The following is a 25637-nucleotide window of genomic DNA, read 5'->3' as shown; positions in this document are numbered from 1 at the left end:
ATGTCTAAAATAAATGGATTCCAAGGAATCTGAGAATCTCGGAAGAAAGGGGAGAAGAACTTGTTCCCCATATTTCTGGTTACTTTGCGAGGATAACTTTAAACGTGTTTTCTATTTTTAAACTTGTTAAATTTCCAATTTTCTTCACTGCAATTAGAAGACATTCTACTATGAATTTGCAATGAATTTGATTTTTCCAGAAGTCACAGTTTGTCCGCCTGAAAAAAAACCTCATTACAAATGCCTAGACAAAGTAGTACTTGGAAAATTCTTAGCACAATGATTGATTACTTTCTCGGCAGACAGTCATAAAGTAATGAGGGATGCTGTACGGACATAAATCACATGTTCTAGGCCACGAAGGCAGTTAGTTGGGCACTTGAAAAAACAGAAACAACTAAAACTGAAACGAAATGATATGAAAAAGATGCTTACACGTGTCGTAATTGTTGATTGCATTCGAATTTATTACATCGACATTCTTGCCAATATATCATCTTTCCAGACTTATAATTTCAAATAGAAGGAACTTCATTAATCTTAAATCACACATAATCGTGATTTAATCAGAAAATTATAGTTTCAATTTGCAATGTAATTTATAATAATTTTAAAGTGAGGAAAAGTTAAACTATGCACTTGGAGAAATTTAATACAAAAAATTTTCGCTTCCCTACATTTAGAGGAACCTTAAATTGGTGGGCACCTGAGAGGGTCATACGAAACCCAGGCTTCAAACCACTTCAGTTTGGTCTACAGCATTGTGCCACAAAATGAAATTTTTTTCAATAACTGCGAGGAACAGCCTGCAGTTTATGAAAGTCTTAAAGTCGGACGGGCCGATTTTATGATACCCTACACCCCATTATATATTTAGTAGAGCTTCACATAACGCAAAAAGTTTTTATGGGGAATTTGTGAGAACTAAATCATGCCAATTTTGATTATACAGGGTTGCCCATATTCGACGGACCCATCTGGCAACGCCATAACTTTTGACAGAGGTGTCACATCGCTCAATGACATACAGCGTTTGAAGCGTCAGTCCAAGCAGAGTTTTACCATGAACCAATACACGTCACGCGAGCGCTCTGAAATTTACATTCAACAGAAGAAGTCAATTGTGAAAACTCAACGTGCTTTTAAAACATTAAAAAATGTGAGAAGTGCGCCTTCTAAGAACACCATAAGGCGTTTATACGAAAAATTTTCGACTGGTAAGGATCTTTCTAATCCGAAGAGGCCATATAAAAGTCGACCAAGGCGATCGGCCGAGAATACCGCTGCCGTACGAGCCAGTGTTGAGAGGTCCCCAAGAACATCCCTAAAACGCCGTTCTCAGCAGTTGGGCATGGCTCGGTCACTTTACAACGGATTACTCGCATTGATTTGCATTTGTTCCCGTACAAAATTCAATTGAGGCAAAGAATGTTGCCTGCGGACAAGCCTTGTCGATTGGAATGGGGCCCAAAGAGTCATCGAAATGGCCGAAGATGACGAGCAATTTTGGAACAAAATTATCATGTCCGATGAAGCCCATTTCACATTGAATGGGACCGTAAATAAGCAAAATTGCCGTTTTTACGCCACTGAAAATCCTCAGGAGGTTCAAGAAGTGCCTCTTCATGACGAAAAAGTCACAGCGGCTTTAGTGCGAAAACGGTCATTGGGCCGTTTTTCTTCCAAAATAAAAATGGCCATGCTGTTACCATCAATCAGGAGCGTTATCGCGATATGATGACCAATTTTGTGATGCCCATTATTCGTCGAAAACGTATGAGGCAGTTCTGGTTTCAACAAGGCGGCGCTCCACCGCACACAAGTCGCATAACAATCGATTTTCTGAAGAATTTGTTTCCGGGCCGTTTGATGTCGAAAAGTGGTGATTTGGTCTGGCCACCGCGTTCGCCCGATTTGACACCGCCTGACTCCTTCTTGTGGGGATATTTCAAGTCAAAGGTTTACGTTAACAAGCCAAGGACCGTAGAAGAGCTCAAGGACAACATTCGTGAAGAAAAAGCCGCTATTCCGGCCGAAATGTTGGCAAAAACGATGGAAAATGCAGCAAAAAGGGTACGTCAGGGTACGGGTATACGTCATCAACGTCAGAGGCGGCCATTTGAGAGATATCATATTCAAAAATATATGCTAGGAATATTCTCCTCTGAATGGATTTCTACTAATTTTGCCGGGGCAGTTGTGCATCTAATTTTGGTGCACAATTAACTTGAAATCGGATAAAGATATATATGGGAGCTATATACAAAACTGAACCCATCTCGATAAATTTTGGCAAAGGTATTTCTGAGCTGTATTTCATATATTTCTCCGAATATCGTTGTTACGGAGTGCATATTACGGCTGTGGAGAACAAATATAACAAATCGGATGAACATTATATACGGGATCTACAGCTATATCTGAACCGATTTTCTCAAAATTTGACGTACTTGTTTCTTGGTTCAATTTGGTCGTAAGTGTAAAATTCCATACCATTTGGACAAATATTAGACGTTTAGTGCACAATAAAAGGAAAATCGAACGAATATTCAGGGTGAGATAAGAAAACTCAAACGCCATAATTTTTACATTTTTTTTTAAACTTTATTGAATGAAAGCAAAATGTGTCGGAAATATCAAATTTTAGAAAATGTTTAGATTTGTTCGAATTGGTCGCCTTTGGCACGAATTATGGCCTTCAAACGGCAAATGAAACCGTCGCACGCTGCCCGAAAGTTGCTCTGCGGTATTTTGGCCCATTCCAGGCGAAACGTTTGCTTGAGGCGATCGACACTTTGGTATTTTTTAGTGCCAACCTTGCTTTCCAAAATACTCCAGACCAATAGTCCAACGGATTGGTATCGGGAGATTTTGGTGGCCATTGTGCGCAGGAAATGAAGCGAGGAACCTTATTTTGTAACCATTCTTGGGTGTCGCGTGCTGCGTGCGATGGTACTGAGTCCTGTTGGAATGTCCATGGTCCCTCCAGAATATTTTCGCGATTAATACGTACGGAGAGCGACCATCGGCTGTCATGGCGGTCCACACAGTCACCATGGCCGGCGCTTGAATTCTGGTGGTCAACCGAAGGTGCACATTTTCTGCTGACCTCTTTGACAAGTAAACACGATCATTTTGTTTGTTTACAAACTGCTGGACAACGAATGTTTTCTCATCGGAGAAAACCAAATTCGGCAGTTCACCACTTTCGGCCAAGCGAAGCAACTCTTTATCTCTTATGAGTCTATTTTCTTTCTGTTGCGGTGTAAGTTCTTGCACTTTTTGGAATTTCAATCGCTTTGCCCAGAGATAAAGAAACTTGAATTTCGTCACGAATAACTTTTTTTCTAGAAAATTCTCACTAAAAGGCTTTTGTAAGCTTGTGAATAATATAATGAGCTGTCACTGGAATAATTTTAATAGCTGTCGGACGAGTGAGAAATAAGAGCAGTCTGAAGTTGGTTGCAATTTTTTCATCTCACCCTGTATATACTTTATAAGGGGTCTATGGCGAATATTTAGGGATGATACAAACAGAATAACAAAGTTAATATACCCTCCTTTCCAAGGTGGAGGGTATAAAAAATAGCTAAATTAGATGGAAAGTAAGGATATACCTGACCGGATTTGCTTTGATTCCTTGCATCAGCACACTGTGACTTTCTGTTAAAATGGCAAAAAAGCCGTTTTAAAATGTCGACGACTTCAACGACTGTTGACTACGAACCTCGTTCTTGCCAATTTATCGCCTTGCCAATTAGCTTTGTTTTTTAATATAGAATTTGAATTTCATCTCGAAACAGAATGAGAAAATATGAAATAAAGCAATAAAATTCATTGAATCCTCTTGTCAAATAGCTTGACAAACAAATAACTCACTCTGTCAACATAAACTTCAATTAATATTTTCGATAAGAGAAAAATATTGGTCATTAGTAATACTCATCCAAATTCTAGAAGAAAAAACTCGTTTCATAAAAACTTGAGCTAGAAGTGTTATGCAAATATTTTCAAATAAAAAAATATACTTTTTCAAACCTTCCAAAAAATATAATTTATTATCTTGAGATAATATTAAGGAAATAACGGCGAAGACAAACAGCGTGAATGTCAGCAAAATAGCAGACATTGTGTCTCCGGATCACGTGACTCTGATACAATGGCGCATATTTTGTCACTAGATATTACCAGTTCTGCATAATTTTGCGACGAAATCTTTAAAGAAAAAAAAAAAAAACTAGATAAACAGCTAAAGACATATTTGTTTACGTTTTTATAAAAAAAAAATCAAATATTCAAAGAAGAAAACAACTGAAAAACGTGTCTCTAAAACGGAGACAGAAGTATTTTTTTATTCGTTGGGGTGGACCAGCTTCTCAAATACCCCCCGTGGACCATAAAAAGTTAGTAGGTATTCATGTAAGACTAAAAATCAAGGGATTTCAAAAAATCATAAATTATTGTGATTTAATAGTTACCTCAACCCTCGGAAAAATATAGAAAATACACAAATCTTTTTAGAGATTCTTTTTTTTGCCTCGCAATTAAGGGACATTTTTATACCCTACACCACAAGGTGGTCAGGGTATTATGTCTTTGTGCATTTGTTTGTAACAGGCAAAAGGAAACGAGATAGACCCATAGTTACTTTTGATGATCTGCATAGAATAACATTCGGAGTCGATTTATGCATGTCCGTCCGTCTGTCCATGTATTTTTGGAAACAAAGAACAGTTCGCATTTATTGCCCTATTCAGATGAAATTTGGCACAAATCATTTGTTTGGCCCAAGGACGAACCCTATTGAAATTGGAGATAGTCGGTCAAAATTTAGATATAGCTCCCATATATATCTTCGTCCGATTTGCTTTTTATTGTGCACCAAACGTGTAATATCAGTCCGAATAGTATGAAATTTTGCACGTACGATCAGATTGGACCTGAAAATAAGTATGCCAAATTTGATCGAAATCGGTTCAGATATAGCTATAACTCCCATATATATGGTTTATCCGATTTGTTATTTTAGTCCTCCACAGTCGTAATATGCACTCCGTAACAACAATATTTGGGGAAATATATCAAATACAGCTCAGAAACACCTTTGCTAAATTTTATCGAGATCGGTTCAGATTTGTATATAGCTCCCACATATAACTTCGTTCGATTTACCCTTTATTGTGCACCAAACGTCTAATATTTGCCCAAATGGGATGGAATTTGGCACATACGACCGAATTGAGTTTAGAAAGTAGTATGCCAATTTCGGTGAAGATCGGTTCAGATATAGCTATAGCTCCCATATATATTGTTCATCCGATTTGTTATATTTGTTACCCACAGCCGTATATGCACTCCGTAACAACGATATTCAGGGAAATATATCAAATACAGCTCAGAAATATCTTTGCCAAATTTTATCGAGATCGGTTCAGATTTGTATTTAGCTCCCATATATATCTTTATGATTTCAAATTAATTTTGCACCAAATGGGCAATACAAATCCGAATTTAAAAGATACAAATGCTTCGGCATATTTAGTCCTTTGAATTTTAAATTATAATTATAATCATAACGTGTATGATTGAATTCTCCCATAACAATTTTTAATTATTATGCGCAGCTCTGGTAAATAAGCAAAGTGGTGAAGGGTATCATAAAGTCGGCCCGCCCGACTTTAAGACTTTCTTTACTGGTTTAAGTTTTTCATTGTTGAAATTATGTCATTGGGTTAATGATGACAATAACAAAAAAAAAAATCCCCTTCTTAACAAAACAAAAAAAATATCAAGGAAATATGTTTTAAGCCGCCTCAAGCAATCCATATTCAATCAGTCAAAATTAATTTTAAAATTTAATTGTCGTTTCTTGAATTAAACAGACAACTACAAAAACACCAGCTGTCGTTAATTTTAAATATGTCAAGTGGTGGATTTAATGGCCTAGTAACGGATGCTTCGTAAAGAACAACAGAAAATTAAAACAACGACCGCAAATGTAATTCCGGTATAACACTGTGCAACGCAAAAATAAAACCAGTAAGAAAAATCAAGAGTCGGGCGGCGTCAACTATATGATTCCCTACACCACTATGCGTATTTAGTAGAGCTCCCGTAACAAAAGAATTTATTTCAAGTAGATCATACCACCTATCAACATTTGGCTTTAGAACAGTTATATTATGCTAAAGAGTGAATGATATTACTTGGATAAAGATTATATTAAAAAAATAAACATCAGGGCCGAGTTCCACAAAATAGAAACGTACGTCCCGAAATTCACTCCATTTGGGCTGACATTAGCCATTTTTTGTACAATAAACCTGAAATGGGATAAAGGATATATATGGGAGCTATAACCTAATCTTAGCTGTTCTCGATAAAATTTGGCAAAGGTATTTCCGAGCACTAGAAGATATCTGGTACCGTATATCATTGTTGTTAAATCTATATTACGAATGTGAGGGACTTAAAACCCCAAACCGGAAGAAACATGTATATGGGAGCTATAGCTATATCTGAACCGATTTTCTCCAAATTTGATTTACTTGATTCTAGACTGAATTCGGTGGGATGTACCACAATTCAGGACTTTTGGACAGATATTGGTCATTCGGTGCACAATTAATCCGAAATCGATTGAAGATATACATGGGACCTATATCCAAATCTGAACCGATCTTGATAAAATTTGGCAGAGGTATTTCCGAGCTTTATAAGATATCTGGTACCAAATATCATTGCTGTGGATGAGATGAAAAAACTGCAATCCAACTCCGACAGCTGTTTAAATTATTCCAGTGAGAGCTCATTATATTGTTTACAAGCGTACAAAAGGATTTCGGTGAGTATTTTCCAGAAAAAAGTCATTCGTGATGGAATTCAAGCGTGATAGTGTGACTTCTTTATATTTGGCTGGAAAACCACAAGTGGTTATCGTTAGAGCACTCCAGCGTTTAAATGTGTATGTCTCGTACCATCACTCGTTACCGTGATACTGGTAGCGTAGCCCGACGTCAAGGAAGTGGACGGAAGAAAACAGCAACATCAGCAGAAATGGTTCGGAAAGTAAAGAAGCGACTTGATCGAAACCCGCGTCGCAGTGGCCGAAAAATGGCTCGTGAGCTGAACATATCGCAATATTCCATTCGGCAAATATTGAAAAATGAGCTCGGGGTAAATCCATTGAAATTCCAAAGAGTGCAAGAACTTACACCGCAACAGAAAGAAAATAGACTCAAAAGAGCTAAAGAGTTGCTTCGCTTGGCCGAAAATGGTGGACTGCCGAATTTGATTTTCTCCGATGAGAAAACATTCGTTGTCCAGCAGTTTGTAAACAAACAAAATGATCGTGTTTACTTGCCAAAGAAGTCAGTCAGCTGACCACCAGAACTCAAGCGCAGGCCATGATGATGGCGTGGGCCGTCATAACAGCCGATGGTCGCTCTTCGCTCATATTAATCGACGGTGGCATCAGAATAAATGCCGAATTTTATCGCGAAAAAATTCTGGGGGGAGTATAAAAGCCTTGGGCACGCAAACATATTGGCCGCAGACCTTGGACATTCCAACAGGACTGAGGTTCCTCGCTTCATTTCCAGCACACAATGGCCACTAAAAACCTCTGGATTCCAATCATTTGGACTATTGTGTCTGGGGTATTTTGGAAAGCGAGTTTGGCACTAAAAAATAACAAAGTGTCGATCACCTCAAGCAAGCGCTTCGCCGGGAATGGGCCAGAATAGCGCAGAGCAACATTCGGGAGCGTGTGACGGTTTCATTGGCCGTTTAAAGGCCATAATTCGTGCCAAAGGTGACCAATTCGAACAAATCTAAACTTATTCTAAAATTTGATCTATTTCCGACAGTTTTTGCTTTTATTCAATTAAATTTAGAAAAAAATGTAAAAATTATGGCGTTTGATTTTGTTGCAGTTTTTTTTTTATCTCACCATGTATAGTACTATTTAGAACTGGTCGAGCACTTGTAGCACACATTTCCAAAACCGTCTATCACAAACCTACAACAAGCAGGGATGCCAATACCAGAACTATTCAAAATTGTATCCAACAAGTTGTTTTCATTTATTTGATATTTTATTTGTTGATTTCTAAAATGAGTCAAATAGCGCCAAAGATGAATGAAATGTCTGGATGTTCTCTCAAAAATATGATCCTAAGTGTTCAATCTTTCAATTCAATGGCAAATCTGGTTAATATTATTAATGCGCGCCCCGCAATTTAAGTTTCTTTCAATCATTGATTTTGAAAGTATTTTGTTTTTATTTTCCAAAACAACAAATACATACGCACACTTACTTTTATATTGTACCATGCTCATACCGAATGTAAAATTTTTAGCTCATACCAAATCTAAGTTTTGGTTTTTTACTCCATCCAAATGGTAACAAGTTTAGTACCATTTTAGAAACTTTTCGTAACCTTAAAATTTGAATATCCAAATACATAAATCCTGCATTCCATCAGTGACAATTTTTCCAAATTCTAGCTTATTCCTTTTGTCCAATACGATAAATTTAATTGTTAGTACATTTTAGTACAAATTTCCGAAACCCCAGCCTTATCACACGCCTACGCACCAAGACTGACCCTCGTGTAAAATTTCAAGATTCTAGCTTAGGTCGTTTCGTCTAGACGTTGAATCTTGATCAATCAGTTATTTCACCACTCTTTTATATACACATATTAATGGAAATATTCAGGAGAATATTTCCTTGACCTTGTTCGGAAAAGTTCATTAAACTCATTTTTCGGATTTAATTTTTTTTATAACATCTGTTTTTTTTTTTACTTTAACCTCAAAATGTGGGAATGGAGTTCTCCTGCCAAATGTCAAATAACTTGGTTTCACAATCAGAACCAGCCATCGTAAATATCCTCATGAAGAGAATATCTCTCACATGTAAAATTATGTAATTTTACAGTTTTGTCTTGAAAACAAGGAGAATAAACACAAACAACAAAAGAACCAGACGAAGCGGTTCAATAAACTCTAATATCTTCCAAAGGACTCTTAAAGTCGTTATTAATAAATTTTAATTTGTTTCACATTCGATTTTTTGGTTTTGTTTCAAGTTTTATTGCGGAACAGAGGATTGAAGATTCCTGAGAGCCAAGAGGGAGAAAACAAAAAACCTGGGAAGATTTTATTGTCAATCACATTCTTTGTTTACCTTTCTTTTACACCGAGTATCTGACCTATGGGATGAGGCACAAGATTCAAATGACTTGATCCAACAAGACAAACTGTGGATGGGCATCAAGTTTTGGATCGAGTCGCTTTTTATAGGATCAGTAGGGGCTGGCAAGGGAATAAAATCACTAATGGATCAAAATAAGAGAAATGGAAATTATTTGGAAATATGCTTGGTCAGTAGGCCTTCCCACATGTGCTTATTAATGTTAATTAATTTTTAAGCGGCAGAACCCACCCCTTCGAAAAAGGTGTTTAATTGCCGCAACGAGAAAAAGGTGAGAATTGCCTAAAAGCCAGTAACACCGCACGCTCATGTTACTCGCTCATCCATGGTAGAATGACAAAAACATTGGGCATTTGAAAGCAAAAAAAAAAAAAAAAAAAACACAACAAAAGCGGCAAATCTAAAAACGAATGCATGAGTTTTGTTCTACCGATGCACTCACCCCCCCCCCTCTCCCTCTCTTAGCCAAATGTCTTACCACATTTAACATTTGATTAAAGGCCTTTGTTTTATTATTCGTTCGTTCGTTGTTTTTGCTTCTTTCCTTCTTTTGTGAGTCAGTCAGTCTGTCACTCGCATTCAGTTCGAAAGCGGGAAAACTTTCTTTTGAATAATTATCGACATTAAATGTGATTTTTTTTTTGTTTTCAATATTTTATTTGAAATTGCCGTGTTAATCAAAGGAAATGCCTGCTGTCAGAGCGTGTTCTTCTTCTTCTTGAGTTCAGTTTTAATTTTGAAATTTTAAAGGAAAGTGATGACACTTTGTCCATTGTTCGTGACAGTGACAATGCGGAAGTGCAATTGATTAATTAATTGATTGCGCCACAGTTGGATTGTTGTTGTTGTCGTTGTAACAATGGAAAAATTGTGTCAGTATAACATTTACGTGTTAATCTAATTGGGTAATGGTAAGATAACGTCTTGGAAGGAGGGGGAGATATTACCGAAGGGATCCAAAGTATAAATGGATTTTGCACAAGTGGATATCTCAGCGAAAAAAAAAAATGATAAGCACATTTGTAAAATTTAATAATACTACCGTGGTAGACTCAAGAGGTTAGCTTTGTGCAACTATCAATTATACCAAATTATGTACTTATAAATCAATATATTCAGACTAGCAAGTTTCTGCTACTTCATCAGCGAAAAGTCCACCTTAAAATTTTACATTCTTTCCAACAGTTCGTGTTAGGGGTTTTTTCTACAACAAATTGATAATTCTATTTAGTTCGAAAAAATTCTTTAATCAATAACTTAATAAATCATACTATATTTTCAGACATTTAAGGTTTTATATATTCAGGGCTGTCATAGAAACCAATTTTGTCACTATTGGTTTTAAAAACGACAAGAAAAAATGATTTGGTGTTATGAAAATCAATGTTATCGGTTTTATTTTCGAATTAGAATTTTATCGGTTTTGGTTGTCATAGAAGCCAATGTTATTGGTTTTGTTATTGGAAATAAACCAAGATGCTTAGAGCTGTCACTTTTCATTTGCTTTAGATTTTTTAAACAATTTTTAAAGGATATTTAAAGGACTATAGACGTGGATTTTTTAAAGAATTTTTAAAGGACTATAGACGTGGATTTTTTAAAGAATTTTTAAAGGACTATAGACGTGGATTTTTTAAAGAATTTTTAAAGGACTATAGACGTGGATTTTTTAAAGAATTTTTAAAGGACTATAGACGTGGATTTTTTAAAGAATTTTTAAAGGACTATAGACGTGGATTTTTTAAAGAATTTTTAAAGGACTATAGACGTGGATTTTTTAAAGAATTTTTAAAGGACTATAGACGTGGATTTTTTAAAGAATTTTTAAAGGACTATAGACGTGGATTTTTTAAAGAATTTTTAAAGGACTATAGACGTGGCTTTTTAAAGAATTTTTAAAGGACTATAGACGTGGATTTTTTAAAGAATTTTTAAAGGACTATAGACGTGGATTTTTTAAAGAATTTTTAAAGGACTATAGACGTGGATTTTTTAAAGAATTTTTAAAGGACTATAGACGTGGATTTTTTAAAGATTTTTAAAGGACTATAGACGTGGATTTTTTAAATAATTTTTAAAGAACTATAGACGTGGATTTTTTAAAGAATTTTTAAAGGACTATAGACGTGGATTTTTTAAAGAATTTTTAAAGGACTATAGACGTGGATTTTTTAAAGAATTTTTAAAGGACTATAGACGTGGATTTTTTAAAGAATTTTTAAAGGACTATAGACGTGGATTTTTTAAAGAATTTTAAAGGACTATAGACGTGGATTTTTTAAAGAATTTTTAAAGGACTATAGACGTGGATTTTTTAAAGAATTTTTAAAGGACTATAGACGTGGATTTTTTAAAGAATTTTTAAAGGACTATAGACGTGGATTTTTTAAAGAATTTTTAAAGGACTATAGACGTGGATTTTTTAAAGAATTTTTAAAGGACTATAGACGTGGATTTTTTAAAGAATTTTTAAAGGACTATAGACGTGGATTTTTTAAAGAATTTTTAAAGGACTATAGACGTGGATTTTTTAAAGAATTTTTAAAGGACTATAGACGTGGATTTTTTAAAGAATTTTTAAAGGACTATAGACGTGGATTTTTTAAAGAATTTTTAAAGGACTATAGACGTGGATTTTTTAAAGAATTTTTAAAGGACTATAGACGTGGATTTTTTAAAGAATTTTTAAAGGACTATAGACGTGGATTTTTTAAAGAATTTTTAAAGGACTATAGACGTGGATTTTTTAAAGGATTTTTAAAGGACTATAGACGTGGATTTTTTAAAGAATTTTTAAAGGACTATAGACGTGGATTTTTTAAAGGATTTTTAAAGGACTATAGACGTGGATTTTAAAGAATTTTTAAAGGACTATCGACGTGGATTTAATTTTAAAGGACTATAGACGTGGATTTTTTAAAGAATTTTTAAAGGACTATAGACGTGGATTTTTTAAAGAATTTTTAAAGGACTATAGACGTGGATTTTTTAAAGAATTTTTAAAGGACTATAGACGTGGATTTTTTAAAGAATTTTTAAAGGACTATAGACGTGGATTTTTTAAGGAATTTTTAAAGGACTATAGACGTGGATTTTTTAAAGAATTTTTAAAGGACTATAGACGTGGATTTTTTAAAGAATTTTTAAAGGACTATAGACGTGGATTTTTTAAAGAATTTTTAAAGGACTATAGACGTGGATTTTTTAAAGAATTTTTAAAGGACTATAGACGTGGATTTTTTAAAGAATTTTTAAAGGACTATAGACGTGGATTTTTTAAAGAATTTTTAAAGGACTATAGACGTGGATTTTTTAAAGAATTTTTAAAGGACTATAGACGTGGATTTTTTAAAGAATTTTTAAAGGACTATAGACGTGGATTTTTTAAAGAATTTTTAAAGGACTATAGACGTGGATTTTTTAAAGAATTTTTAAAGGACTATAGACGTGGATTTTTTAAAGAATTTTTAAAGGACTATAGACGTGGATTTTTTAAAGAATTTTTAAAGGACTATAGACGTGGATTTTTTAAAGAATTTTTAAAGGACTATAGACGTGGATTTTTTAAAGAATTTTTAAAGGACTATAGACGTGGATTTTTAAAGAATTTTTAAAGGACTATAGACGAGGATTTTTTAAAGAATTTTTAAAGGACTATAGACGTGGATTTTTTAAAGAATTTTTAAAGGACTATAGACGTGGATTTTTTAAAGAATTTTTAAAGGACTATAGACGTGGATTTTTTAAAGAATTTTTAAAGGACTATAGACGTGGATTTTTTAAAGAATTTTTAAAGGACTATAGACGTGGATTTTTTAAAGAATTTTTAAAGGACTATAGACGTGGATTTTTTAAAGAATTTTTAAAGGACTATAGACGTGGATTTTTTAAAGAATTTTTAAAGGACTATAGACGTGGATTTTTTTAAGAATTTTTAAAGGACTATAGACGTGGATTTTTTAAAGAATTTTTAAAGGACTATAGACGTGGATTTTTTAAAGAATTTTTAAAGGACTATAGACGTGGATTTTTTAAAGAATTTTTAAAGGACTATAGACGTGGATTTTTTAAAGAATTTTTAAAGGACTATAGACGTGGATTTTTTAAAGAATTTTTAAAGGACTATAGACGTGGATTTTTTAAAGAATTTTTAAAGGACTATAGACGTGGATTTTTTAAAGAATTTTTTAAGGACTATAGACGTGGATTTTTTATAGAATTTTTTAAGGACTATAGACGTGGATTTTTTAAAGAATTTTTAAAGGACTATAGACGTGGATTTTTTAAAGAATTTTTAAAGGACTATAGACGTGGATTTTTTAAAGAATTTTTAAAGGACTATAGACGTGGATTTTTTATAGAATTTTTAAAGGACTATAGACGTGGATTTTTTAAAGAATTTTTAAAGGACTATAGACGTGACGTGACTTATATTTAAAGGATTTAAAGAATTTTTCAGTGACAAATAAACAAACAACACATGTAAGCAACAACAGCTGTTTCGAACATTGGTTTTATTTACATTCGAAATTGACAAAACCAACTTGGTTTCATGACACCAAATGAAACCAACATTGGTTTACAAAAACGACAATAAGCAAAATCGACATGGTTTCTGTGACAGCCCTGATTATTCAAGTTTGTCCTCGTTCGAAAAGAATAATGGCGAAATGTTCACCGAAAAGTCTTCAAAATCTGTCATTTTGAAGTTTACCGTCGAGGGTATTAGTGAAACCATTGCACAATGAACCCACCTCCAGTTTTTCTCTCCAAACTATTTCAATGTCTCCACATGTAAACATTGGCCTCAATGTGAAATTTCAGCTCTATATTTCCACCCAATACCAAATTTAGTACCATATCCAAATCTATCTCCATATCTCCATCCTAGACACCAACAGTGATCAAAAATTAGTACTATTTAGTAATTTTCGACATAGGGTAAGTGTGCCTAAGTTCGGCATGTCCCAGTAGTCGGCACTTTTTATTTTTAAGCCCAAATAAATGAAACTATTATAACTAAATGTATTTTGTTTACTTCAAATATATTGTCAGCTATCTTTGTGCACAATTTTGCTAAGAAAAGATGAATTATTCTAATAAAAATTAAATTTTTGTCTGTGAAGGTCCTCAACAATTCATATTCTTAAGAAAAGTACAATAAAGACGCCGAATCAGTTTAACTAAACAAAAATATTATATTTTAATGAATTAATTTATTATTATTATTAATTATTCTTACAAAAAAATTGGTATGCCGACTGTTGGAACATGCCATACCGACAATTAGCAAGTGGTGCCGACTACTGGCAAAAAAGCACTGTTTTAATAAAACTACAAATTTATGAAATTGAATAAAAAGTTATTAAAACTTTATTTATTATTGCAAAAACTATACAAAATTTCGAATCTGAATAAATTAACTTTGTAGTAATTGAAAAGTTCTACTCAGAATGGTGAGCGATTAAAAACGCGAAAATCCTAAAAGTGCCGACTACTGGTACACTTACCCTATATAGAATGCATTTGCAAAACTATATACTGGGCGAGATGAAAAAACTGCAACCAACTTCAGATTGCTGTCAATTCTAAGCCACTCGATCGACAGCTGTTATAATTATTCTAGTGACAGCTCATTATATTGTTTACAAGCGTACAAAAGCATTTTGGTGAGAATTTTCTAGAAAAAAATTTATTCGTGGTGGAATTCAAGAGTGATAGTGTGATTTTTTAATATTTGAATGGAAAACCACAAGCGGCTATCGTTAGAGCACTCCAGCATTTAAATAGGAATAAATCTTTTGTGTCTCGTAACATCGCTCGTTACCGACGTCAAGGAAGTGGACGGAAGAAAATAGCACAGCAACATCAGCAGAAATGGTTCGAAAAGTAAAGAAGCGACTAGATCGGAAGCGTGTCGCAGTGGCCGAAAAATGGCTCGTGAGCTTAAAATATCGCAATATTCCATTCGGCAAACATTGAAAAATGAGCTCGGGGTAAAGCCATTGAAATTCCAAAAGTGCAAGAACTTACACCGCAACAGAAAAAAAGCAGACTCAAAAGAGCTAAAGAGTTGCTTCGCTTGGCCGAAAGTGGTGAACTGCCGAATTTGGTTTTCTCCGATGAGAAAACATTCGTTGTCCAGGAGTTTGTAAACAAACAAAATGATCGTGTTTACTTGCCAAAGAGGTCAGCTGAAAATGTGCACCTTCGGTTGGCCACCAGAACTCAAGCGCCGACCATGGTGATGGTTTGGGCCGCCATAACAGCCGATGGTCGCTCTCCGCTCGTATTAATCGACCGTGTCATCAGAATAAATGTCGAATATTATCGCGAAAATATTCTGGAGGGTGCATTAAAGCCTTGAGCACGCGAACATTTTGGTCGCAGACCTTGGACATTCCAACAGGACTCAGCAGCATCGCACTCAGCACGCGCCACCCAAGAATGGTCTCAAAAGGAGGTTCCTCGCTTCATTTCCAGAGCACAATGGCCACCAATATCTCCGGATACCAATCCGTTGGACTATTGTGTCTGGAGTATTTTGGAAAGCAAGGTTAGCACTAAAAAATACCGAAGTGTCGATCACCTCAAGCAAGCGCTTCGCCGGAAATGGTCCAAAATACCGCAGAGCAACATTCGGGCAGCGTGTGACGATTTCATTGGTCACAATTCGTATCAAAGGTGACCAATTCGAACACATCGAAACTTATTCTAAAATTTAATTCTATTTCTGACATTTTTTGCTTTCATTCAATAAAATTTAAAAAAAATGAAAAAATTATGACGTTTGACCTTGTTGCAGTACTTCTGTCGCTGTACTTCTGCGTGAACTAAATAGGAAAGAGCTGAGAAATCCGACATAATTAAGATACTTATTTCAAACAGGTATAAATGGAACGGAGCCAACCTACCTCTAATCTCTCTGTCGATGTATACAGGCGGATCAAATATGAAAGAAGGTGCGAGTGAAGGAGTCTTCTGTGAGCAAGTAGGAATGGCCGTTACCTACATGATGGATGGAAAGTACTGCGTTTTTCAGGCAGAGATCTTTGATGTCATAAAAGCGGCAGAAACTATGGAGAATGAAATAACTGTACCGATGACTATTTACGTGGATAGTCAAGCGGCTCTTAAAGCTATCACATCCTCTAAAATTAATTCCGATACAGTCTTGATGTGTATATCAGCTCTGGAAAATCTGCAAACTAAACTCCGGCTTTGCTGGGTATCTGGTCATTGTAATATTGAAGGAAATGAGATGAGAGGAAATGAGCCGATTAATTGGCATTAGAACATTTCCCCGGGAGAAAGCCAAAGTGTGCTGGTACAACCAACCACGGTACGAGGTATCAAAACAAATCTGGCGGGATATCTCCTTCTCTCGTAAAAATGAGGCTCTACTTAACATGAATATATCAACTTTTAATTTAACAGGCTACTGCAACATACGATAAAGATCCTCCAAATGGGATAACTCTAATGTCGAATACTGCAGCCTGTGTGAGGATATTGAAGAAAATGAAACGATAGGACACCTTTTATGCCACTGTCCTGTTTTACTAAGGGAAAGACAACGAGATATGGGAAACATTCAAATTATGATCTCAGTGTGTATTCGACACGGATCCCTTTGTCATCTAACTGATACTTTTCTCCTTTTTTTGCGCAGGATGACCACAATGGACCGATAGGACTCTAAGGTAATGACATTTCAATTCTAACATCACATCCTCTAACCTTACCTAACATAACCTAACCATGTCCATTAGATTTTATTTCGAAGACACTTGGAAGATGGTACATCATGTTACTGCGCTGGGTAATTGGTACAACAAATTAACTTATTTTGCATCACATATTGGCAACGGGTCATATTTCATCAAATGACGACACTTGAAATACTGTTCATATTTCCTGGTATCCATCACAGAAATATTCAATACTTATTCGTAAAATAATAGTTTGTAATAAAAATTTCAAGAATTGGATTTTCCCATGCAAATCGATTGCTTCATTTCATTGAAAGTTATTTAAAAGGCAATTAATTTTCTTCATCATAATTCCATGGTTAGAAAGAATTGAGGTGTAGACGATGAACATAAAAAAAACAAATTATTCTCAGCCAATCCCATAATTTTCAAATGGAAACCTAAACAATTAATATTTTACAATTTTGTTTTGAAATGAAGCAAAAAATCCCAGGTGAGTTTATTCACTTCAATTCATGGAGTTTCCATAAAAGTTAATGCCTGGTTTTTAATTGGCGTATTAATTATATAATAGTTTGTTTTTTTTTTCTAATATAATAATAAATAAAAAAAAAACATTTTGAGAAATTGCAAACCGGCAAATTTCTATGCATTTTGATTAGCTTTGGAATGAAATGCCGGTAAATAATCGATAGATTTGCTGGATGATTGCCTGAATGGTCAAGGTAAATGGAAAGTTCATTCCATCAACTTTTTCTTTGTCATTTTTTTTGCTTTCTTGACTTTCGACATTTTAATTGTGAAAGTTCTCGATTTCAATTCTGTTCTTTACATACGAAAGAATAGAACTAAAAATCTCAGTTCTCACATTCACATAAATTTTGAAATATAATATTTAGTTACGGCGCTGCTGTTCGGTGACGTTAAGTGTCACGCCTTCCAAACATGTGCTAGCCAGCAGAGCCGCAGACCAGCTCATTGTGAGTTTTCTGAAAACTCGTATACTAACGTCTACTATGTCATATGTTGTTATGTAAAATCCTGATGAGTGGGTCACCAATTAAGCAGATGTTCATTTTTCATTGTAAGGTTTAGTTGGAAATAACTATTGGGTCATGCAATCGTATTGTAGGAAAGGTTTTATACCTTCGAGGAAACATTCAGGGTAACCCCAATAACAATGTGCGACAAAATTTTATTTTTCCAAAAATTACAGAAATACCCAGTCTATATCTATAAAAGAGGAAAATGTTTGTATGTTTGTTTGTAATTTATGGACTCGAAAACCGTTGAACAGATTTTCCTGAAAATTTCCATGTATACTGCAACATCGCCTGAAAGTAACATAGGCTTTATACATTTTTGAAATTCCACTTGAAACTGAAGATATAGCATCAGAATCGGAGGTACCTCCCAACAATTTAGATTTTATATGCGCATATCTATTGATCTATTACAGATACAGTCTCTAAATTTGGAATGCGTAACTGAATTTGGAACAAAAATAAATTTGCCAATTATATTGAAATCGGTTCAGATGTGGATATAGCTCCCATATATATTTTCGAACGATTTCGTTCATTTGATGCCTCAAACACGATATGAATGTTCAATTCCAATGAAATTTGGAATATGTGACGGGATTTGATCCGAAATTAATATTTTTAAATTATATTGAAATCAATTCAGATTTGGATATAGCTCCCATATCTATTTTCGGCCGGTTTAAAGCATTTGATGCACCAAACGCGCTATATATGATGGATTTTATCTAAAAAAAAATTATTTCCCAAATTATATTGAAATCGGTACAGATTTGGATATAGCACCCATATACATATTCGGCCGATTTCATGTATTTGGTGCACCAAACACGGTATGTATGTCCAATTTTAATGAAATTTAAAATAAGTAACGGAATTGGGAGCCAAAATGAATTTGTCAAATTAAATTGAAATCGGTTTAGATTTGGATATAGCTCCCATATATATTTTCGACCGATTTCATATATTTGATGCACCAAACACGATATGTATCTCTCATTTCAATAAAGTTTGGAATGTGTAGCGGAAATTAAATCGAATATATACATTTGTCAAATTATATTGAAATCGGTTCAGATTTGGATATAGCTCCCATATATATTTTCCGCCGATTTCACATATTTGATGCACAAAACAGATTCCAATGAAATTCGGCACGAGTGACTAAATTTGGTACAAAAATAAATTTAACAAATTATATTTAAATTCGCTCAGATTTGATAATCGCGCCCATATATATTCTAGGCCGATTTCACATGTTTGATGCACCCAAAGCGAAAGAGACGAAGTCTGGCAACAGAAAAAAATTGCCAAATTATATTGAAATCAGTTGAGGTTTGGGAATAGCTAACATATATATTTTGTCCGATTTCATGCACCAAACACGATATATATGACCGATTCCAATGAAATTCAGAATGTGTGGCGGAATTTGGTTACAATAATAAATGTGACAAATTAATTGGAAATTAGTTAAGATTTGGATATAGCTCCCATATATATTCTCAGCCGATTTCACATATTTGGCGCCACCCGTTTGAATGCCACTCAACTTCAAAAGATTGCAGTTTCCTGCACGCTTGGTATTTGCTATGCTTTCTAATAGTTTTGTTTATTTACGCATTAAAGTAGTGCAATGTTTTATTATTTTTTTAGCTAACATATATTTGTAAATAAAATTTTGAATGCATATAAAATCAAAAGGGGTAGCGAAGCGCACCGGGTTCAGCTAGTAAACTATGAAAATAAAGCTAACAAAAAAAAAAAAACATTAAGTTCGGCCGGGCCGAACTTTTAATACCTCCTACCTTAGGGTAAGGACACATTTGACTCACAAATACCAATTTTTAGACATATTCTTGAGAAATTGTGGCAAAAATCATCAAAATTCCGAATATCGGAAGATATATGGGGCTATACGAGAACGTGGACCTACACATACAATGTTTCGCCAACGGACCTATAACCCATTAGGACCCACAAATACCAACTTTTAGACAAATGCACGAAGAAATATGAAAAAAATCATCAAAATACCGAATATGGGGAGGTACCGTTATATGGGTGCTATACCAAAACGTGGACCTACACATACAATGTTCCGCTAACGGAGCTATAACCCATTAGGACCCACAAATACCAACTTTTAGACAAATGCGCGAAGAAATATGGCAAAAATCATCAAAATACCGAATATCGGGAGGTATCGTTATATGGGAGCTATACCAAAACGTGGTCCTATACATACAATGTTTCGCCACCGGAGCTAGAACTCATTATGACTAACAAATTCCAATTTTTAGAAAAATCCGTGAAAAGAAGAGACAAAACCCATCAAAATACCGAATATCGGGAGGTACCGTTATATGGTGGCTATACCAAAACGTTGACCTATACATACAATGTTTCGCCACACGAACTAGGACCCATTACGACCTACAAATACCAATTTTCAGGCAAATCCGTGAAAAAATGTGGCAAAAATCATCAAAATACCGAATATCGGGAGGTACCGTTATATGGGGACTATACCAAAACCTGGACCGATATATCTCATTTTTAAATACCAACCGTCCTAGACACAATAAAAATCGTTCTGCTAAATTTTGATGCTCTACGTCAAATAACGTGGGTTGTAACGTGATTTTAACAGACAGACGGAAAGACAGACAGGCAGACGGTCATCGTTAAATCGACTTAGAATTTAATGCTGATTATGAATATTTACACTTTATGGGGTCTACGACGAATATTTAGTGATGTTACAAACGGAATGACAAAGTTAATATACCCTCCTTTCTAAGGTGGGGGGTATAAAAATGTGTATCGGCGTTTTGTAAGTGAACAACGCAAAGTAACCTAAATAGAGGGGGCAAGATCCTCCATCTCTTTACTATTTCTTAAATTTTAGGACTTCTGTTCCTTGGAATCTATGCATTTTAGATGTTGTTGTTTCTTGGACAATATGACTAATAATAGCAGATGGATTATTTGGGTAGAACTTTGTAACCCAAAGGGGTCCTTTTGGTCCTGTTTTCAATGCATGGTTTAAAAGTTAAAACGTATCGTTCGGTTTTGCCTACAGATGTACAAGGTGAGATAAAAAACTGCAACAAAGGCAAACGACATAATTTTTACATTTTTTTTTTAATTTTATTGAACGAAAGCAAAAATGTCGGAAATAGCATCAAATTTTAGAATAAGTCTAGATTTGTTCGAACTGGTTACCTTTGGCACGAATTATGGCCTTCAAACGGCCAAAGAAACCGTCACACGCCGCCCGAATGTTGCTCTGAGGTATTTTGGCCCATTCTCGGTGAAGCCAAACTTGCTTTCCAGTCCAACGGATGGTATCATGAGATTTCGGCCGTTATTGTGCGCTGGAAATGAAGCGAGGAACCTCAATTTGTAACCATTCTTGGGTGGCGCGTGCTGAGGTCTGCGGCCAAAATGTTTGCGTGCCCAAGGCTTTAATACACCCTCCAGAATATTTTCGCGATAATATTCGGCATTTATTCTGATGCCACGGTCGATTAATACGAGCGAATGTTATGGCGGCCCACACTATCACCACCACCGGTGCTTGAGTTCTGGTGGCCAACCGAAGGTGCACATTTTAAGCTGACCTCTTTGGCAAGTAAACACGATCATTTTGTTTGTTTCCAAACTGCTGAATAACGAATGTTTTCTCATCGGAGAAAACCAAATTCAGCAGTTCACCACTTTCGGCCAAGCGAAGCAACTCTTTAGCTCTTTTGAGTCTGTTTTTTCTGTTGCGGTGTAAGTTCTTGCACTTTTTGGAATTTCAATGACTTTACCCCGAGCTCAGTTTTCAATATTTGAAGAATGAAATATTGCGATATGTTCAGCTCACGAGCCATTTTTCGGCCACTGCGACGCGGGTTTCAATCAAGTCGCTTCTTTAGTTTTCGAAGCATTTCTGCTGATGTAGTTGTTTTCTTCCGTTCACTTCCTTGACGTCGGGCTACACTAGCAGTATCACTCGTGGTTTTCAAGACAAATATGAAGAAATCACACTACCACGCTTGAGTTTCATCACGAAAAAGTTTTTATTCTGGAGAATTCTCAACAAAATGCTTTTGTTCGCTTGTAAACAATGTAATGAGTTTTCACTGGAATAATTTTAACAGCTGTCGGACGAGTGGCTTAGAAATGGCAGCAGTCTGAAGTTGATTGCAGTTTTTTCATCTCACCCTATATACCTTATGTGGTATATTTAGGGATGTTACAAACGGAATGACAACATTAATATACCCTCCTTCCCACGGCGCAGGGTATAAACACATTTTGTGGTTAAAGCTGTACTTTATATGCGTTTATGCGAAAAACTCCTACAAGGCATCATTTTAACAGGATAACGTCGAAGAGATAAATTATTCTACATCAAATTTCGCCATCAGATACCAAAGAAAATAAATCTCTACACCCATTATATATCAAAAAATAACTGCATCAAAGTTGCCACAAAAATCGAAATTATCCTTAGCCTGCACTCTTTCTTTTAGGCTAAATATGGTCTTATGTGCCAAAAACCATACAAATCAGGATCGGTGTGGGAGTAATATCTAAATATTGACCGATTTTCTCCGATTTCAATAGAGTTCGTCCTTGTGCAAAGCAAATGGGTAGTGCAAAATTTCATTTTTTTCAAACTCTTACATGAGAATCCTAATATGTTTGTAAGCATTGACTTCTTTGAATTATATGAGAATAAATTTTTTTTTCGAATTACAGGGTTGCCCATATTCGACGGACCCATCTGGCAACGCCATAACTTTTGACAGAGATGTCACATCGCTTAATGACATACCGCGTTTGAAGGGTCAGTCCAAGCATATTTTTACCATGAACCAATAAACGCCACGTGGGCGCTCTGAAATAGTTGAAATTTACCTTCAACAGAAAAAGTCAATTGTGAAAACTCAACGTGCTTTTAAAACATTAAAAAATGTGAGAAGTGCGCCTTCTAAGAACACCATTCAGCGTTTATACGAAAAATTTTTGACTGGTAAGGCTCTTTCTAATCCGAAGAGGCCATATAAAAGTAGACCAAGGCGATCGACCGAGAATATCGCTGCCGTACGAGCCAGTGTTGAGAGGTCCCCAAAAACATCCCAAAAACGCCGTTCTCAGCAGTTGGGCATGGTTCGGTCCACTTTACAACGGATTATTCCCATTGAATTCAATTGACGCAAAGAATGTTGGCTGCGGACAAGCCTCGTCGATTGGAATGGGCCCAAAGAGTCATCGAAATGGCCTAAGATGACGAGCAATTTTGGAACAAAATTATCATGTCCGATGAAGCCCATTTCACATTGAATGGGACCGTAATTAAGCAAAATTGCCGTTTTTACGCCACTGAAAATCCACAGGAGATTCAAGAAGTGCCTCTTCATGACGAAAATGTCACAGTTTGGTGCGGCGTTAGTGCGAAAACGGCCATCGGGCCGTTTTTCTTCCAAAATGAAAATGGCCATGCTGTTACCATCAATCAGGAGCGTTATCGCGACATGATGACCAATTTTGTGATGCCAATTATTCGTCGAAAGCGTATGAGGCAGTTCTGGTTTCAACAAGATGGCGCTCCACCGCACACAAGTCGCATAACAATCGATTTTCTGAAGAATTTGTTTCCGGGCCGTTTGATGTCGAAAAGTGGTGATTTGGACTGGCCACCGCGTTCGCCCGATTTGACGCCGCCTGACTTCTTCTTATGGGGATATTTCAAGTCAAAGGTTTACGTTAACAAGCCAAGAGCTCAAGGACAACATTCGTGAAGAAATATCCGCTATTCCGGCCGAAATGTTGGCAAAAACGATGGAAAATGCAGCAAAAGGGCACAATACGTCATCAACGCCAGAGGCGGCCTTTTGAGAGATATCATATTCAAAAAGTGATGTAAACAAGTCTACTTGGAACAAATTAAATGATTAACATTGCCAACCGCAAAATTTTTATTTTTTTCTTTGATTTAAAAAAAAAAAAAACATGGGTCCGTCGAATATGGGCAACATTGTAAATAAGTTTGAAAGTATCAGCCGAGTTTCCTCAGCCTTGGAACATGTCTGGAAAGGACATTTTTCGCTTTTTTTAAGAATTGGTACATATATGGAATCTATATTGAATTTTCATGCCTTTAAGTTAGAATTACCCGCATTGGCCCTTTTTATACCCTCAGCCATATGGCTACAGAGGGTATATATCATTAGATACGGTCAAAACGTGCCTAGTCGAAATAACGGTTTTAGACCCTAGGTCTCTTTGGACCAAATCCGTTTCAGAACATTTGGAGTCGATCTAGCGATGTCCGTCCGTCCGTCCGTCTGTCTGTCTGTCTGGCTGGTGCGCACGATAACTCTCGAAGGAAGTACCCGATTTGGTCCAAACTTTGTACATCGTAGTATTTTTGTCAAACTTAGATGGAGTTCGGAGATGGGCAATATCGGTCCACTCCTTCTGGTACCTCCCCCACAAAAGTTCGAAATTATCAAAAAATATATTTTCTGCACAGAAAGAGAATTGATGATCCGGGTTTGCTCCAACTTTGCAAATCCTAATATTTTTGTCAGTGCTAGGTCAAGAGCGAAAATGGACAATATTGGTTCACTCTATCAAGTACCTCCCCCACAAGGGTCAAAATTTTGAATAATAACAACTCTTATAAAATGTGAAGTAAGAGCCCGATTGTCTTCAAATTTCACACATCCCAATAATTTTATTAGCGTAATATCTGGTGTGAAGATGGAATACATCGGCCCACTCCTTCTGGTACCTCCCCCACAAAAGGTCGAAATTTTCAAAAAATATATATATATATATATATATTTTCTGCACAGAAAGAGAAAGGATGATCCGATTTTGCCCCATCTTTGCAAATCCTAATATTTGTAACAGCGCAAGGTCAGGTGCAAATATGGACAATATCGGATAACTCCATCAAGTACCTCCCCCACAAAAGGCCGAAATTTGCAAAAAATTTATTTTCTGCACAGAAAGAGAAAGGATGATCCGATTTTGCTCGAACTTTGCGAATCCTAATATGTGCGTAAGTGCTAGGTCAGGTGCGAAAATGGACTATATCGGTCCACTCCATCAAGTACCTCCACCACAAAGGGTCAAAATTTTGAATAATTATAACTCATATAAAATGTGATGTAAGGAACCAAACGTCTTAAAATTTCACTCACCCCAATATTTCTACAAACCTAAGATCTGGTGTTAAAATGGAATATATCGGTCCACTCCTTCTGGTACCTCACCCACAAAGTGTCGACATTTTGAATACCCATGTGGCTCATAAAACATCCGATTCCATTTAGACTTGGCACATCTGAATATTTCTATCAACACAAGATCTGTTATAAAGATGGTATAGATCGAACCATTTCTTCTGGTACCTCCCCCATACATAGGGTTCAAGATTTTGAAAAAAAAAAACGCTCAAATAAAGCGAAATAAGCATCTCTGCAAATTTCAAACATACAAAATTTTTGCTAACACAAGATTTGTATATATCTTCGAAGCCCTTCTGGCACCTCGCCAATATAGTGTCACAATTTTCAATAATTTTATCTGTGTTTATGATTTGGCATAAAATACGAAATGGACAATATTTCTTCGGAACCTGCTGCATAGAGGGTC

The 25637-nt window shown here is 35.6% G+C and overlaps 1 protein-coding gene across 1 annotated transcript in view; it reads right to left on the bottom strand.

Annotated features, from left to right (window-relative positions):
* LOC101887567 (tyrosine-protein phosphatase corkscrew) overlaps nucleotides 1-25637 on the bottom strand; it is a 152231-nt gene that overhangs the window by 55152 nt on the left and 71442 nt on the right. The gene's annotated exons all lie outside the window — the stretch shown is intronic.

Source organism: Musca domestica, unplaced genomic scaffold (genome assembly GCF_030504385.1).
Source record: "Musca domestica strain aabys unplaced genomic scaffold, Musca_domestica.polishedcontigs.V.1.1 13, whole genome shotgun sequence".
Classification (NCBI taxonomy): domain Eukaryota; kingdom Metazoa; phylum Arthropoda; class Insecta; order Diptera; family Muscidae; genus Musca; species Musca domestica.
Note: the sequence above shows the minus strand (reverse complement) of the source record. Positions and strands in the feature narration are given on the sequence as shown.